Consider the following 18,913-nt stretch of genomic DNA (forward strand, 5'->3'; position numbering starts at 1 on the left):
GCATGTTAGTAGCTGAGACTTTGTTCTTGCCGGAAAGTTCTGATGACCAGATCTTCCGGAGTCTCCTAACATACTCACTGCGAAGAGTTGTTCGGACTTTAGAGACGGCATGCATTTGCCGCTCTTCAATCCCTAGATATCTGTACAACTCTCCGGCGTCTAATTCTCTTAAGACGCTCCCATCCACTAATTCGACATCTCCACCCGTATCAGAGCACTTACCCTTCGCCAGGTGTACGACCGCACACTTGTCCAACCCAAAAGACATTCCGACATCTCGTGTGTACTCTGCTACGATGTTGATGGCCGTTTGTAGATGATCTTTGTTGGCACTGTATATCTTTAGATCATCCATAAACAGTTGGTGAGTGATCGAGTATACTCGATCACTCGGTAGCCCCGCAGAGTACCCACGAGTTTGTCGGAGGGCAACAGATATTGGCAGCAGTGAGATGCAAAACAACAGAGGGCTCAGAGAATCTCCCTGAAAGACGCCTCTCTTGTACTGAACAGTTCCGGTTACGTGCAATGCATTTCCACTTCCTATGTGAAAACGCGTTCGCCAGAGCTGCATCGTACGTTGTATGCATCCCACTGTTTGGCGATTGATTCCGAGGCATTTGAGCAGATAGAGAATCAACTCATGTGAAGTTGAGTCAAATGCCTTACGGTAGTCAATCCAGGCCATAGACAGGTTGCGTTGGTAGTAGATTGCGTCTTGAATGACGCATCTATCTACCAACAAGTTGATCTTGCAACCTGACACGCCCTGTTTACTGCCACGTTGTTCGTATATCTGTTGCCACACAGGCTCTATCTCCTGCAAGATACGGTTATTTAAGATTTTTGTAAAAATCTTGTAAACCGCATTCAAGCAAGTGATAGGCCTGTAGTTCTTTTTGGGTCGGACAAGTCACCCTTTTTAGGGATGAGTACGGTTCGCCCTTCTACCAGCCAGTCTGGAATTGGTTCGTCGCCCTGAATGTATGATGTAAAAATCCGGGCCAGATGAGCATGTGTAGAAGAAAATTTCTTCCACCAGAAGATGTTTATGCCATCTGGACCCGGGGCAGCCCAGTTCTTGCTGCCATTCAGGGCTTTACGAACCTCTTCCACACTGACTGCAGGGCTCTCTTCGGCGATATCCTGCCGTCGGTGTCTCGACAGAATGCCTCGAAGTCGTGCAGAGCTGGAGTATCCGGGTTGACGTTTGGTTGATCTCCGTACAATTCACTCCAAAAGGCTTCCACTCGCTCAGATGATGGATGATTCTCGGGAACAGCGGTCTTAGGTGACAGAAAGCGTGAAGGGTTGGATCGAAACAAAGAGTTGTCGATCAACCGCTTCAGCCTTTTCTCTAGTGACTTTTGGAAGCCACCAGAGCCCGCAACTTGTTAAGAGACTCTTCTTTGATGACAAGAAGAGTACTCTTGTTCAGTGTGTGATGTCGCCTTCGAAGTTCTGCCGCCAGGCGACGAACTTTGGCGTGTACGGTCTTTGAGTACTAACATACTCTATCACACACTGAATGCGGGAGACTTGTTTCCGAGAAATGTCAATTTTGTGTCCAAGTTGAGCGATGCGCAGCTTCAACTTCGCCTCGAAAGAGAGAGAATGTCTTCTCTCTATCGGCAGAAGCGAAGCCGCGGCACCGTAGACAACTTGGTTGACAGTGAGCAGAGTGGAGTCCTCTTGAAGCTGTGTGGGGAGATCTTCGTTCACCGTGTCGAGCTGTTGTTTTGAGTGAGTCATCTTTTTGGAGATGCTCACTTGTCGACCTGTAAAGAGGTTGTCGTTGTCCTCGGAGAAACGGTGCCGTTCTTGGTGTAGCGGTGCTGGAAATGAAGGCCGATTAGACTGCCTTCTATTTGGCAGCAGCGATCGTCGATTATGCCGAAGGTATGAGGCGTAATTACGCAGGTGTTTGGGCGTAAAATGTCTGTGCTCCGGATGCATGCCACACCAAAGTGTGTGCATCCGGGCCATATACCCTGATACCTCCGGCTCGCTGTTCTGCCAGCACACCAAGAGATCGGCGCGAAGCTCCTCCGTCCACTTAAACTTAATCCTATAAGCGCCGGGGTCGTCATAAGTCATCGGGTCCGGTGTGCTCCTCCCACCTGATGACTGGTCCTCATCCGAAGAGGACCGGTTGTGGGGAGCACTTCTGAGATTATACTGTTTTGGAACTCAGATATTACGGTGCAACGGGTAGTTGGCCCGTTGCTCCGGTTACGTTGTTAGCCTACAGACCAGATGTTGCGGTCTGCGTTTCCCGCGGTGCGCCACTAGGAGGCCACGTAACAAGCACCGCTTGTTATTATTATTATTATTATTATTATTATTATTATTATTATTATTATTATTATTATTATTATTATTATTATTATTATTATTATTATTATTATTATTATTATTATTATTATTATTATTATTATTATTATTATTATTATTATTATTATTATTATTATTATTATTATTATTATTATTATTATTATTATTATTATTATTATTATTATTATTATTATTATTATTATTATTATTATTATTATTATTATTATTATTATTATTATTATTATTATTATTATTATTATTATTATTATTATTATTATTATTATTATTATTATTATTATTATTATTATTATTATTATTATTATTATTATTATTATTATTATTATTATTATTATTATTATTATTATTATTATTATTATTATTATTATTATTATTATTATTATTATTATTATTATTATTATTATTATTATTATTATTATTATTATTATTATTATTATTATTATTATTATTATTATTATTATTATTATTATTATTATTATTATTATTATTATTATTATTATTATTATTATTATTATTATTATTATTATTATTATTATTATTATTATTATTATTATTATTATTATTATTATTATTATTATTATTATTATTATTATTATTATTATTTTGTTATTAAATGCTCAGGGGGGTTATCCCCGGAGTCCGATTCTCCGAGGGCCCAGCCTGAGCTCCGTCCGTTACTGCTGGACCACTCCGCACAACAAGGCGGTTAGTGATCACAGCAGGCCAAAGTCATTTCCCTTAAGAGACGGAGAGAACCAAGTAAAACAGCCTTCTGCATCCTAACTGCCAAGAACTCAGCTTTTGATGAGCAAGCTGGAACTATGGCAAGTGAGGATACAAAAGACTGCTTCATCCCTCCTAGGACGCCAACAATCAGGACGACAAGCTTGACACGGTAACCTGGGTAAAGTTTACCAATTTCAAACAGGAGATCCTGATATATTTGTCTTTTGTGCTCTTCTTTGGCTGAGATGTTGTATTCTGCCGGGGCCGAGAACTCAATGACATAAATGTCATGAGTGGCCTTGTCGAAGAGCACAATATCAGGTTTGTTGTGATCTATCCGCCGGGTTGTTGCAAATGGCATGTTCCAATAAATTTTGCAACTGTCATTCTCAACAACCTGGGGAATATCTCCTGGCAAATAAGGCAGCACTGGTGTCACGTCAATACCGTAGCAATGACGAAGATAGTAGTACAGTACTCTCAGGGCAGCATTGTGACGCTGGATATATGCACCTCTCGCCAGCACTGGACATGCCGACAAAAGGTGCATAAGCGTCTCCGGATTATTATTATTATTATTATTATTATTATTATTATTATTATTATTATTATTATTATTATTATTATTATTATTATTATTATTATTATTATTATTATTATTATTATTATTATTATTATTATTATTATTATTATTATTATTATTATTATTATTATTATTATTATTATTATTATTATTATTATTATTATTATTATTATTATTATTATTATTATTATTATTATTATTATTATTATTATTATTATTATTATTATTATTATTATTATTATTATTATTATTATTATTATTATTATTATTATTATTATTATTATTATTATTATTATTATTATTATTATTATTATTATTATTATTATTATTATTATTATTATTATTATTATTATTATTATTATTATTATTATTATTATTATTATTATTATTATTATTATTATTATTATTATTATTATTATTATTATTATTATTATTATTATTATTATTATTATTATTATTATTATTATTATTATTATTATTATTATTATTATTATTATTATTATTATTATTATTATTATTATTATTATTATTATTATTATTATTATTATTATTATTATTACTATCCTAGCAGCTCTCGGTTGTTTAAAATATAAAATTAAATTAGTTAGTGTTACTACTGCTAATATTGATGCTGCTGCTGCTGGTTTTGTTCAGCGCTACCGCTAACCACAATTTTCTGTGGTTTTTGCGGGCAGGTTAGATTTTATAACGCTACACTGAGTTTTGCTCTTATTAACACGGGACACGCCATGATAGAGTAGCGTTGGATAGAGAATAACACGCCATCATCTACAAACTCGGTACAATCTTTTAGATAAATATATACATATACATATATTAATAATAACAACAATAATAATAATATGTAATGATAGTCTTCTGTTTGTTTCCTGGTGCGGTTTGCCGCGGCACGAGCCGCTAAATTGACCATGTGCGCATGCGCACTATCAACGCTGGATGCATACTAACAAAAATAGTAATATGTACAAGCATCAGCGAATTAGAAGTGTATGTAAGTTCAATACAGACTGTAGGTATGATATTCTACTTGATATCCGCGTAAACATCGACGTAATGGCTCCGAGAGGAAAAAATCATACAAATAGAAATAAAGAAACGGAGAAATAATTATTTAAAAAAATGCGTGTAGCTGTTAGACGGCCACGGCCACTCGCGATTTCTCCACGTATTACCGGTCACGCCCTTAGCTAGCGGGCAAAATCTTCCGGGAAACGATTATAATTATAGATGAAACGCGATGCAAAATGTGGAAGCTCTCTTACGCTCCGCCTTCTTCGTAATGGACAAGCGGTTAAGAATCCTGGAGCTGGAGTTCGGTTGTTGGGAGCATTAATGTCCAAGGAATAACTGGAAAAATATTTACTATACCACCAGATTATAGTTTAAGTGACTTTAACTGATTACAGTTTATTCGAGTCTGTTATTATTTTATTCGTTATTAATTATTACCGATCTCACTGACTGCTTCAAAACAGATTGATCTTTATCTTTATTATATGTTTATTTTAATAGTATATATTTTTAGTCGGCTGTCTATTTTTTTTTCCTTTTAAGTTTGCAACCTTTTGACAAATATGGACTTTTGTTGATTGTAATTATTATTGGATTTTTTCAGATAAATTGAATTTGTTCACTTTTTTTTTAATGACTTTTAATATTCAAGGGAATTTAGTTTATTAGTTTCTGATTTTTAAATTAAGTAAAGAATTAAAAAAGATCTATGATCTGATTACGCCACAAAAGACACCTTTGAGAAGCAAAACACACTATAATTTAAAAAAAAAAAGTTAAGAAGCACGAAGAGCATAATTCTTCTCTTCACACTCAAAAGCTCAAATTTATTAAAAACACAATAATCCCAATTATACAAACTCCTTTTCCGCGTTATCTTTTTATATCTCCTTAGAACCGTTTGATCGTCGGGTAGCCTTGACAGTAAACTAATTGCAGTACACTTCGTGTCAAGAAAGTAACAACCTGCCCGAGGCCGTATCCCTTCACGGAAACGCGGTTTTCTTCTATTCGCTCAAGCCCAGCCAGAGAAACGAGAGAAAAGGAAAGAAGGAAAAAACATCCAGCAAGGACTTTATTTCTTTGTCAGCTCTTCAGTTAATACATAAAAATCTAAAATAAGTTTAAAAATACAGAGCAAGAGGAAAAGAAATGAGAAGCGGAAACTTTACCCGAGGCACCAATTAACGTTCAACGTTTGTCGATTCTGCACGTGCACTTGCTTTTATTTATCTTTTTCTTGATATTCTCCTCCAGTTACATCCAAACATACACACTGACGACTGTTCTAGTTATGTAGGCAATCTACGGTCTGCATACAGCGAGCTTTCATCCCCGAGTGCGATTTAAATACTGCAATACAGTGCAGGCATCATAATCATGATGGTGATCATGATGATTATTGTTCAACAGAGAGTAAGAGGGATTCAAGTGCACACTAAAATATATTCCGTTGTCCTCTTCCTTCTCTGCTTTTTCAATCAGATCTCTGCAAACATGAAATATACCTCTAGCTCTACCTCTGGTTCATCATCCTTTGCTGTCTGCTTTTGGATACGGTTTGATACTGCAGTGATAGCAAAGACCGTGGGCTGTACAATGGGGCAGAAAACAAGGGAGGTCCTGCACATCAAAGTGCCGGAAGTTATGGTACGGGGGATGGCGAACTCCTAGCATCCGGCGCAGACTGATAATCATCTGAACGAAATACTTTGTAATCGTTAATTACAAGCGCTCCTCGGGTGCTTTCAAATGAACGTGGCTCTTTGGCATTGCGATCCGCGTGCCCACTGGAGTGGGATCATCGAAAAGAGAACTCGGTGCGCTGACAAATGTATAAATATACACCGACTGCTATTACTGTTGTAGAAAAAAAAAAAAATCAAGAATGGATGAATTAATAATAACAAGAAAAAGATAAAAAAAAAAAAAGATGAAAACGAGGACGAGGACTTTAGTGTACCAAAAGCGTTTGTTGGATCATAAAGTGTCTGCTCTTCGCTGGTACCTTACTTATCCTATTCTAGGTCTATTCTTTCGGTTCGAACTTCTCGAGAAAGTCGCTCTGGACCATTAGTCTTTGAATGGTTCTTGGCTCTACGATGCTTGCTAAACTTTAGATTTGAATTTTTTGCTTTTAAGATTTTCTTGGTTTTGAAGGTCAAATTGAGCTTGTGAGTCCTAAATAAAGTTCATGATGAAAAATTTTATGGGCAAGGACACTAAGATTTTTTTACTTTTTACGTCAAGATTTATCAACAAGACTTGAAGACAAAATATATTTTCTTACTGAATCAAAAATATATTAATCACCCAAAAGTATTATAAAAGAACATCAAAGTTAATTTATAGTCACAATAACCAACAAAAAATAATAAAACCGTTGACTTAGCAAAAGTTAACTGTTTCTCATCAACAATAAGCCCAATAAATAAAGCAATAATATTTTTTCCGTGTAGTTTTAACGGTCAGCTGTTTTTATTGTTGTGCCATGAAGAAGAAAGGGTTTCCAGCTTCCAACAACGAATTATATGATCCCAGAAGGATTTTATCGCTTAACCAGTGCACCAGATAGCGATTCTACGGCCAATGAGCAGGAGGACAAGTCTCCATCTCAATTTCTATCGGAGTCGTCCAGTTTATAAGCACTACACAGTGGGTTTTAAGTTTAGGACTTTCGTTTAACGTTTAAAGTCTCGATACTATACAGCGCATATACCTTTCTCGACTCGTTCCGCGTTTAGTTAATGACGTGTCAGGATAATAATGCTCGTATCATCGTTTTGCACCGACGACAAACGATCGTATCTCGGGATAGAATCGTTTTACCTCTATGGAATGAGAATTACCGCCACACATCTCAGTCATTCTTCCTCATTCTTGTTCTTCGAATACTTAACTCTGCTTTGTAGTTTGTGGTGCTCTTCCTCTGTCTTTACTTAATATGCTCTAGCAGCTTACGGACATATGTTTTAAAGCTCACGAGTAATTGTCTATTAAATGTACGCAGCCGGATTCTGAATACGAAAGACCGAATCGTCACAATGGACGCCTCAGTCGTTAAAGGGGTGAGCTCGATTAAATTTCATTATCGAATTTAACGATTATTTGGGGTGCGATAGCATATATCATGTGTTTAGTACTAAAAAAATATCTGTTTTAGTTAGGAAATAAATTAGCTATAAAAATGTTTTAGAAAATTGTTTTTGTTTTGCTCTTATGATTCTTTAAAAATAAATTACTTCAGTTATTAAACTGAAGTAATTAACAGTAATAAATTTCCTTTTTCTCTACTTTTCTCTAAAAATTAGCAATGTAATTTATTTAAATATTTATTCATAGACTTTTACTAAAAATTCAATGAGCATCATGAGTTGTTTTTATTTTTTATTTTTCAGTATTAAATCATTTTGTAGTAAACAGAAAAAATCTAATTTTTTCAGTTCCAAAAAGCGAATTTAAAAAATGAACTGTAAAAGTTTTCAGCTACTATATCTTTTAAAATTGTCGAATAAAAATACGACAGTAGATAAAAAATGTATGACCGCGTTGAATTAACAAAAGGACCAAAAAAACTAACGAAATAAACGCATCCAGTGAATGCAATGTAAATAGCAATAGAGAGAGGGAGTCACTTGATGTAAATGTTTAATGAGTGCAGGTGAATTTTTCGGCGGATGATAGCGAGCAATGTACCGTGAACGACTCAATAAAGCACGAGAATTCAAAATATCCTGGGTATTTGGAATTAAACGAGTGACCTTTTTACGAGCGTTTGTGTCCGGTGGAGCAGCACCCTTCCACCCCTTCGCCCCGTGTATATGGGAAATGTATTCACCAGCGAGGGGACGAGAAAAATAAAACTAAAAAAAGTAAATATATATATATGTTTAACGAACGCTATTTGAAACATGCTACGATTCCTCTGAGGCTCTCCGGCAATAAAGCTGCCTCTGACTTTATTGTCCGGCTATAGAGCCGAAAAGACTTATTGTCACACATATACATGCGTATATATTTATATGGATCCTAAAGTAGCAACACAAAATGTACGATTCTCGTTGTATGCAGTACGTAGTATGTACATCTGAATTTCTACGTCTACCTTTGAATTTCCAGTTTATAAGCGTCGTCAACCACTGTTACGCCAGCAGTTAACGATTAACGATTCATTTAAGAACATTTAGATTTACTGCTAAGGTTATATTGTGCGTCTTAGACATTATTCAGTAACGCCATCTAACTGCCGTTTCACTATAACTTGACGTCCACGTCGCTTAAGTCTTGTAAGATCCCACTCTCTGATACCAAATCTTTCTCTTTGTAGCTGGTACTCGGGTGCTTGTTGGCACTTTACTCGCCAACCTCATAGTTAAGATAGCGGGAATATAACGGGTAATGGAGCTCTAAGTATCGCGGCTTTAAAAGCCGAAAATTTTTGGCCAATTTTGGATTTTTCTTTGTCCCAAACTTTTAGTTTTTAATTTTTGAATAATTAAAAAAAATGTCAATTTCTCAATTTTTTCAGTTTTTTAGTGCACTGAAAAATAAAATTAAGAATAGAAAATTCTAAAAATTAATTTCTGATAAATTTGAATGAAAAAGAAGATAATCATAAATTTATTAGATTTTTGAATAAAAAAATTTAATTTTTGAAAGTTATATGTTTTATAATTAAAAAATGGTTCAAAGAGCTACCATTTTATGAGTTTATTTTATAATACAATTTTAACCAACTAAAGTTTCATTACATCTGGAATTTATGACCTTAGCTCGGACTTTATTAGTTAAGTGTTAGCGAGTAATTTTTCCGGGTGGATATTCGTCCATAGCAAATTTCTGGTGATCATGAACGAAGAACGGAGTGTAATTATCGTAATTCGTTGTAGCCGTTAGTAGGACATTAAAACTCCCGAAACGCTTCTAGTTGACGTCCTGGCTGGAGAGTTAAGCCGCTGGAGGACTCGACGAGCCGATAATGTTCACTTGCAAGGCCATAACGACAGCCTACTTTACTGAAGCCCACACAAGGTATATTTATATACATTGCTATATAATATATACTGCGACTATAACACCCTGCACCCTATACTTGTTATACAACAATAAGAGTCGAGTCGAGTGTAAAGAGCATTTCTCCGAGCAACAATGAAACTTGATGGTAAATAAAAAATAAGTCACCCACCATACACTCGCCGATTTTCATGATCATCTAAATCGCTAAGTGACCAACGAGAAATATCGCTTCGTCCAGGCTATAAAACCACCGATCGATAATAACTTAACGCATCTACGTTACATGGACACCTTTGTTGTACATAATAAAACTTCAGTTTCGCTATAACAATCACATAACTATAATGTCAGTCTTGGTCTGTATTTTTCTTTATTCTGTCAGACTTTTTTCTTAATCTAAGGTCTGAAATCGCTAAATTCGTCAAACTTGGCGCTCCTGGCTCTATCAACGTGTTTTTAAATAATATTTTTCTCCAAAAATCAAGCTGAATTGCATCAGACATCTAGCAATGTCTCGTATTTTTTTCTGTGGTCTCTGATTTAAATAAAAAATTTTATATATCATATCACTGGTAAAAGAAATGACAATAATATTTCTTATTATTATCTAGATCAGACATTTCAAAACTCCATTATATAATTATGCAAAATAAATATAAAATTCAAGCCTTAAATTATTAAACTATCGCATCTATGACTCATAAATATTTTCACACATCTATCTAAATAAAATCTTTTATTTTCAATTTTTAAACTAGCAGTGTACGGCAGTCTAATAAATCTCTAGTTAGAGGTACGTTTAACATTCCCCGGATAACATTTAAAAGTTGAAATAAAAAATAATATATCTTCGCACTTAATGCTAAAGTTTTTACCTCCCAACGCTAATCGTATCTCACTTATGCATAAATATATAAATATATATCACTAAGGAGCTAATGTTCCTCAGTCTATTGGTATCTCTGAATTCACAAGCACTCAAACATAAACGTCTGCTGGCTGTAATGGGCGATGGGAGATGTGAGATGTTTAAAAAATGTGCGTGTATAAATGGAATGGAAATTTTATTTTTTAAAGTTTGACAATCACGTAGGTACGGGCGTTATGACGCCTTTATCAAGGATAGACCGTCGAGTCACTTGACAAGTATCAGCATGCTACTGATGCACATGTAGCGTGAAGTATATAGAGAAGGGTGATGGTATCCCAGATCCCACCTTATTGCCTCTTAAAAGTACTTTGTCTAAGTACACTCTTACGGGTTATAAGTGCTTGTGATATCGCGTTTACTTTGTAAAGATGCGACATCCACAACCCATTGCCCATCATACCTATTAGGTATATTACTTGCTTACTTGCTTAACTTCTTAACTGCTCAACTGAGAAGCTTCCTACCTTCCTTCTTTTTTTTTTTTTATTTATTGCTTATTACTTATTTCTTCTTACGACTGATTTAAACACTTACCATTTACCGGTTTTCAATCCCACTTTGGTTTATCGCTTATGACCTTTGTATTTTTATTAATCGGATTTTTTGGATACTAAGTTGTGGATAGTAGTAATGCAATGATAATGATGAATAATTTTAATTTAATGATAAATGGTTGAAACTTCCGGAAGTAATTAGATAGTGTGTAAGAAATAGTATAAATGGATATAAAAATTAAATTTTTAGACTGATGAAAAAATTAAACAATGTGAAAAAAAAGTTCTTAAATAAAAATTTTTTTTTAATTTTGAGCTTCTAAGAATAAAAATTGCGGGTTTTAAAGTGCAACACTACTTACTATTAATCTGTCATAAAAATTGAATAATAACTACCATATTCTCATTAAAAATAAGAAATCATGATAAATATTAATTATTAAATTTGAATTATCTTCGTAAAAATTGTAACTTCAAAAATTCTTAGTAAATTTTTCATTTCATCACTATTGTTATAATTTTTAGTATTATTGCATCTTTCATAGCTGATGTTACAAATCCCCCGAGAGATAGAACAAGAGCAAAGAGTAACTGAGCCATAAACATCCAGGAGGATAATTAACCCTTTGAGAACTTCAAGGCCCGGACGGATTTTAATAATCTTAAAAGACACCAGGGGTTTTGATTAGTACTTCAACGTTGATGTTGACAATACGAGGCTCGCATCCAGTCACCGGCAATAGCAATGAGCCACGCGTACAGCACATTCGCGTGCATTCCTTTTTAAAACTTTTTTTGTCTTTTTCGCAACTCTTACTCTTTTTTATTCTCTACGAGAAAATGTGCACCGTGTACAGTACAGCACTGGCAAACGACAAACGCGGTGGTATAAGGACGTGGGTACGTTTAAATGAACACAAAAAAAAACATTCAAGCAGTACTGTGCAGTACTCTACCGATGAGATGAGAGGGGAAAAATTTGAAAGTGCAATGCGATAACTTGATTTTTTTGTCAATAAGTTCTTTAATAATTTTTTTTTTCTATTATTAATTATACCGCTTTTTGTAACCGCAGATATTTGAAGTAAGAGGCAGGAGAAAATAAAAAGTACAATATAAAGCAAATAATGAAGTAATTAGCTCAATGCAAAGGTAAAAAAAAGTCAGCAATGTACCTCCAGTACAGAAGACTGCGGTACATACAATGTTGATGCATAGCACTTTGAAGTATTGGAATAAAGGACAGTCCCAAAGGGCACGGTTACAACAATGAGCGGTGAACATGAAACAGAGCCCTTAATGGCTAATAACACACGTGGATTATTTCAAAAAAATTATTTTTTTTCTGGTTTACGTTTACAAAGTCAAAGGATTGCAAAGGTCGCTGCCTTTTTTTATAACCAGTTGCAGTTATTTTTCTCTACTGTGCTTGTGGTGATGTATTATTTAATGTCGGCATTTTTAATTAAAATTTTACATATGATTTTTAAAGGTTGTTACTGACGATTTTTTACTTGTGAATAATAATTGATTTTTACATTTGTTAATAAGTTTCTTGTTAAAAAAAATTTATTATTTATATAACCATGTACTGAAAAAAAATATTATTTTTAGTCTTTGATATCTCGAAGCTGTCTATGTCATTAGATTTTACTTTCAATATTATATTGCTTTTTAAAGTACCCAAAAAAAAAGTTTTTTATCGATTAAAAATAATGAATTGAGTGTAAAAATTTCTTATCTATAGTAATAAAATAATTAAAAAAGAAATAATTTCAACTAAAAAATACAACAATTACTTATTAAATGATTTTTTTATCGGTCATTTCTGATAATTTTTGTTTGGTAGGGTAAATTGACTAATAACTGATTAAACTGTTTGCGTCCAAATTAAGTTATATAAGAGCGTAATGTAATAAAAAATTTTAAGTGTATTTTTTAATGTCAAATTCATGCGTATACGTAATAAAAACAAAAAAAATGCCACCTAGACACTATAAATATTTCAATTGTTTTTTATTTATAGCAATAACGTTAGACCACTAAAAATAGTTGAAAATAACGAGATGACGAAGAAAAATAAAATATTACATTATGAGGTAAATCGTGCGATGTAACACGCGAAATGGATAATAAATTCGCAGTATCATGGGATTTATCGGACAATTTGTTTGTAAACAGGGCTTAATTATCAATTAAATTTAATCGCTTATAAATGTAATAGAGAGCGAATAAAAGATCCAATGCCATTGTATGTATATGTATAGAGAAAGTGAAGGTTATCGCATCACTGCTCGCTGAAAACAGTCCCTTCATTGTGCGATCATAACCCAATATAATTTTTTTCATCCCTTATCGCTACTGCGGTCTCGAGTATAGTGTAAACACGAAGCAATTAGGATGAGAGACGTATAGTAATATGAAATAATATTACAGAGATCTATAGTCAGAGATCGGTGATCCGTCCTTGTACTGAATAAATACTAGAGAAGCGACCCATCTGAACAGAAGTATAAATTGCACTCCTATTATATTTTACGATACAATTCTGTGTTATATTCTTCATTTTACAGTCTGTAGACATTTCGAGGAACGTTATATGTGATATGTGTCTCGCTATATTACGTATTCGCAGCTAATGCATGTGTTTATTAATCATTCAAGAATATTTTCTTTTAAATGTTTAAAAAAAAAAAAAAATAATTAATTTCCCTTCAAACAAAAATAGGATTAAAATTTTTTAAAAACCATAATAATTAAGATTTAGTTAGTATTAAATGAAGCGAGCCTACAATTAATTATGACGGTAAAAGCAACAATTATTGATCTGAAGTTATGTACAGTGATAAATTTTATTAAATCTTTTCTAACAGTGAAAAAAATAAATTTATCGTGAAAAAAGGAAAAAAACGGAATAAATGTTGTTCAATAGAGTGAAGCAGTTGTAAAAGTAACGATTTTAAAAAAATAGTCGCCATATGACAATAACTCGCGTCTGTTGTCGCGTATTAAATATATATTTGGCATAAAAGTGTCGCATGTCGCTTGAAAAGTGTCACAAATACGTCAAATAGGCGTCCAAGTAATTGTTATTGTTTTACATGTCACCCTGACAAAGAAACGTCTGTTACTCAGTGGCAATTGTCTGTAAAATTTAACTCCCTGTGTCAATAATAAAAGTATTATATTATTTTAGCATCTATCACGCATTAAAACATTGTCTGTGTTTTTATCAAATTTTTTTTTTTATATAAAATTTTCATGTGATTAAAAAATAATAATTAATTTTCGATTTAATTTACAATTAATTCTTTTTTCTCTACGGAAAAAAAAAATCAATCGCAAAAGAAGAGAAGATAAAATAAATCGGTTTAAATAATATCAAGATCCTGCTTTGAAGTCTGAATTTAAATTACACGAATAAAGAAAAAGTATAAAAGTAATAAAACACTTCACCACAATCACAGCGAACAGTGAACAGTGAGCATATTGGCAGAGTCGTTTACGACGTATGCTTGTATGAGTTTTTCAGAAAAGAAATGAGGAACAAGGAAAGTAAGAGTTGGATAAAAATAAAGTAAAGAGAATGAGAAAGATAAAAAAAGGAATATAGGAATAGGCTCTTAGCTCGGTGGCTCTTCCGATGAAAATCCCCAAGCTCAGAGGACAATACGTCGGGATTCCACTCCCTCACAATCTCTTTTCATACTGCGAAATCGTCCTTTATCCAGACGAGCCATATAGCACGCGATCGTGGCATCCGGGAGTCTAGAATTCCGATCCTCTCGAGATCACCACCCGGCGACTTTTTCTACACCAATACCTATACCTATACTTACACACTATTTTCAATCCCAATCGAGCTCGAACTGAGATAAGAGTGTAGACTCGTTGACGAGATCACAAGTTACACACGTTCTCGTTTAGTTCGACCGAGTCATTCTTGGAGAAGTCGTCTGTATATGTATAAGTGTACAGATGAGCGTTTATCGCCAAAAAGGAACCCAAGACATACAAAATTCTGTTGATATTGAAAGCGTATTTTGGGTTTGCTGACTTCGAGTTTTTGTATCAATTCAATCATTCAATTTATGAATTTTTGTACTAACTTATTTCAATATTGTCTTTGAAAAATTTTTGAACCAAGATAATCATTTTAACAAGCTTCATCGTTTTTGATTTAAAATTTTTAGAAGCAAAACCTACTTGCAAAAAAATAGTGAGCTCTTAAATCAAAAATTTTTGTCAGGTTAATACTTTCGTAATTTTTTAAACTATCCAGTTATTAAATTTTATGTATTAATCTGTAATGTGTTAAAAAAAAAAATTTATTTCAAAGAAAATAAAACTTTCTCTAGCCAAAAAATTTTTTTTTTCTAACTAAACTTTTTTAGTCACTAACTCACTAACTAATCAAGCTTTAAAAAATCATTGAATGGCCAGTAATTGAAAATATAAAATTAGAGTATGTAAATGAATGAAATGATTTATAATGAAATAAAAAATCAATAAGGGATAGCAATAGAATTGGTAGTGCATAAATGACCGCTGGCCACTAATGGGTTTTCTCATTCTCCGAGCGTCCATTCAACTCCTACATCAATTATGCAGATTTACTTTAGGATAGGTCGTATGTATAGTATAAATACGATGACGTCTAGACAATCCCTTCATTCTTCGATCCGTTCTGCGTTCTGGTGTATTATCAATAGCCATAGCCATCACATCACTTCTGTCGAGGACTAGTAGCAGTCCAGCGATTATACCAGCCTCGCTAATACTAATGTACCCTCAGTTCACCCGAAGAACCTGATGTAACAGTCAAATTTACTGTCAACCCCCTTCCCTGCCCGTTAAGTCGTCAAGGGCAACAATTGTCTCTGCTGTATATTAGTCGTAGTGAGTATTCATAGATACAAGCACTAATACGAATGAGTGTTCACCTCAACACCTTTGAGTATGTAATATGTAAATCCACTCGCTCGAATCGGGTCCCCTGGGCTAGTTCAATCTCACTCACACAAACTTCCATTAATGTTACTATTGCTTTATATATTTATCTACAAACTTTGTTACAATGCTTTGACAACTTTGCCGAGCACATATATACATTTTAACACTCTCGTCTCTCCTCGGTACAAGCACACTTATTTAACTTGTTCAATTTACACACTCTTTATTTAATTATTCATTGTCCTAAGCTTACTTACGCTCGATTAAAACACTTTACTCCGAAATTTTGTAATGCCTTTTAATTTAATCGGGAAAAATGCTCCCGTATGTAGACGCGGTTTTATGAATAATTAAAATTCAATTATGGTTACTCTCTACATCGACTTTGCTTAGACTTTAGAGACTCGTAAACTTTCGGGAATCCCTAATTTCAAACTTTACGTTTTGAGTTTGATATTCTTGTACGTTAACCATATAGAAAAAATTATGATATTAAAGTTGCATCATAAGTGATACTAAAATCGCATGTTAAGATAAGTTTTAAACTGTTAAAAGTTGTTGATTTAAAATTTAAACTTGAACATAGCTAAATAGCTTAAACATTTTTAATATTTAAAATCAATATCGAGAACGTTGATATTTTAAAGAAAAAAAATTATTGAAAATTAACATAAAATGCATTGATCTTACTATAAACAGAAACTGGTATTATTAATATCCCTCGCTAATACGTCTTTCAAAATTTGGAAATCACTGAGTTAAATATTGAAATTTCTACGTTACCGATAGTTGATTTTGTTCTTCACTTGGAAGTTTAATTTTGTTCTCCCGTCGCAATACTACGCATGGTATCTGGAAGCATAAATAAATATGACTATTGTTAATTGACATTTGCTACAGTATACGAGTTTTTAAATAATAATATTTACAGTTGTATTGAAGCAAAATAATTCTTTATATCATAAACCAAAATTGAAAAAGAAAAATTTAATTTGAAATTACAAATTAACTTTTTACATTATATAAATGATGTTCTAAGGAAAGTTTATAATATTTTTCATTTACTGACAGCAACCCTCCTAAGTGGTTCATGCAACACTGACATTTTGCTGATTGCACGGGTGATTAACCCGTTTGTTAATTAATGTAATATAACACAACTAATTAATTAATCAACTTTCAGCGAAACTGGTATAGTGTATAATGTTGTATTTTACTACAAAAGTGAATATCTGATGAGGAAGACAATAGGAGTAAAAGATAACATTTCAAAATTAGCTCACGGATAAGATATACACAGAACATTAGAAGTACTGTCATCATTTAATGTCTTCCTACATACTAGCGTGCCGTATTATCAGTACATGTCGCATTAAAGAGTACTCATGGATGCTACCATATCAAGTTCAAAGTCCCGTGATCAACGTAAATTAAAAGTAAAGGAATAAGTATACGAGTAAAACTCCGGAATACTCAGGGGACCATGATATGTTCTACTATAACTATAAGATAATACCCATCGAGTATGATGACGCACATTAGTATTAGTACTAGAGCACATCAGGCATCAGCTAACCAGGAACTGACTGAGAATTATTACGCTAATGATGTATATGTGTACGGGGGAGTGCTTGGAAATGAAATAGTAAAAAAACAGTTGGAGAGAAAAGGAGCATGATAATGATAAAAAAGAGTGCAGGCTGGTACGACATCATGTGCTGGCAGTAAACCTAGACGTTAACACGCAATATCGGCATCAACGTCCTTCTAATATCTCAACGTTAACTATTCTCAACAAGTTAACTCACTGTAATATTTTTTTAATGCTGCAAAACAACCAGCCTTACACCTTTACTTCATACTTTACTCTGTGGCAATGTTGAATTCTTTTAAAGATTATGCTTTTGAGGTTATTTAACTTTCTTTTTGACTCTTATTTATTGAGACGAGTGCTTTGCATGCTAACCCTTGTAAAAACAGGTTGTTTTATAGTGAGAAGAATTAGTGATTAAACTAGTGCCATTTCACTAAATCATGTTCTGGGTGCACTGAAAGAATTAAATGCTTGATTCAAGACAAGAAATTCTTGATCCAAGAACACAATTATTTTGAAGAGAATTAGTTATTTTGATTCGAGAAAGTGATTTCAAAAAATGTATTAAGCGATTTAATAAAAATGATAAGTTTTTGTAGTGGTTGACGTTTAAAGTGTGAATTGATAGTCCCAATTCCATTACATGGATCAAGTCAATACCATTACAATTATTTACACCGAAAATTTGCCTAAAATAGACAAATCAATAGTGAAAATTTGTAATAGACTCATATTGAACAATTTCGTTCTGCGTTTTCGAGCTAAGTTGGCCGAGCGGTCTAAGGCGCCAGATTTAAGCTCTGGTTCCCAGATGGGAGCGTGGGTTCGAACCCCACACTTAGCAAATTATTTTTGTTTTTTTAAAATTTGATAAAAATCTACTCTGATTGATTACATTATTAGTTAATATACAGAAGTAAATCAAGTTACATGCAAAGAAGTATACTTTCTTAAAAAATAAACAAAAAATTACTTTCGACTTTCGATACGGGATAGATAAAAACTAGCTTGTAAATTAAAAAAAAAATCCCAGTAGCTTTGATATGAAATAGTTAATGATAGTGATAATTATACACTAGAGTACGTAGAGATAGTCGACACTTTAACTGAAGAAGATTAACGATTCAAAGGCAATATCTTAATCTACGGCATGACTACCGTTAAATACGTGTTTTTTGTGAGTGTATACCAACGTGTAAATGAATACCAACATCAACACACGTATAAAAGAC

At 33.4% G+C, this 18,913-nt stretch overlaps 1 long non-coding RNA gene and 1 other non-coding gene across 3 annotated transcripts in view; one reads left to right on the forward strand and one right to left on the reverse strand.

Annotated features, from left to right (window-relative positions):
• LOC141524700 (uncharacterized) overlaps positions 1-18,913 on the reverse strand; it is a 179,642-nt gene that overhangs the window by 109,473 nt on the left and 51,256 nt on the right. For both annotated transcript variants that reach the window (XR_012478746.1, XR_012478745.1), the window contains exon 3: positions 16,871-16,939. This is a non-coding gene — a long non-coding RNA (uncharacterized LOC141524700). The remainder of the gene's footprint in view (positions 1-16,870; positions 16,940-18,913) is intronic.
• Positions 18,442-18,525, forward strand: Trnal-uaa (transfer RNA leucine (anticodon UAA)). Its single transcript has one exon. It is a non-coding gene; the product is annotated as a tRNA-Leu (tRNA).

Source organism: Cotesia typhae, unplaced genomic scaffold (genome assembly GCF_013202065.1).
Source record: "Cotesia typhae breed Kobodo isofemale line unplaced genomic scaffold, CoteBio_Ctyphae contig_23, whole genome shotgun sequence".
Taxonomy (NCBI): Eukaryota; Metazoa; Arthropoda; class Insecta; order Hymenoptera; family Braconidae; genus Cotesia; species Cotesia typhae.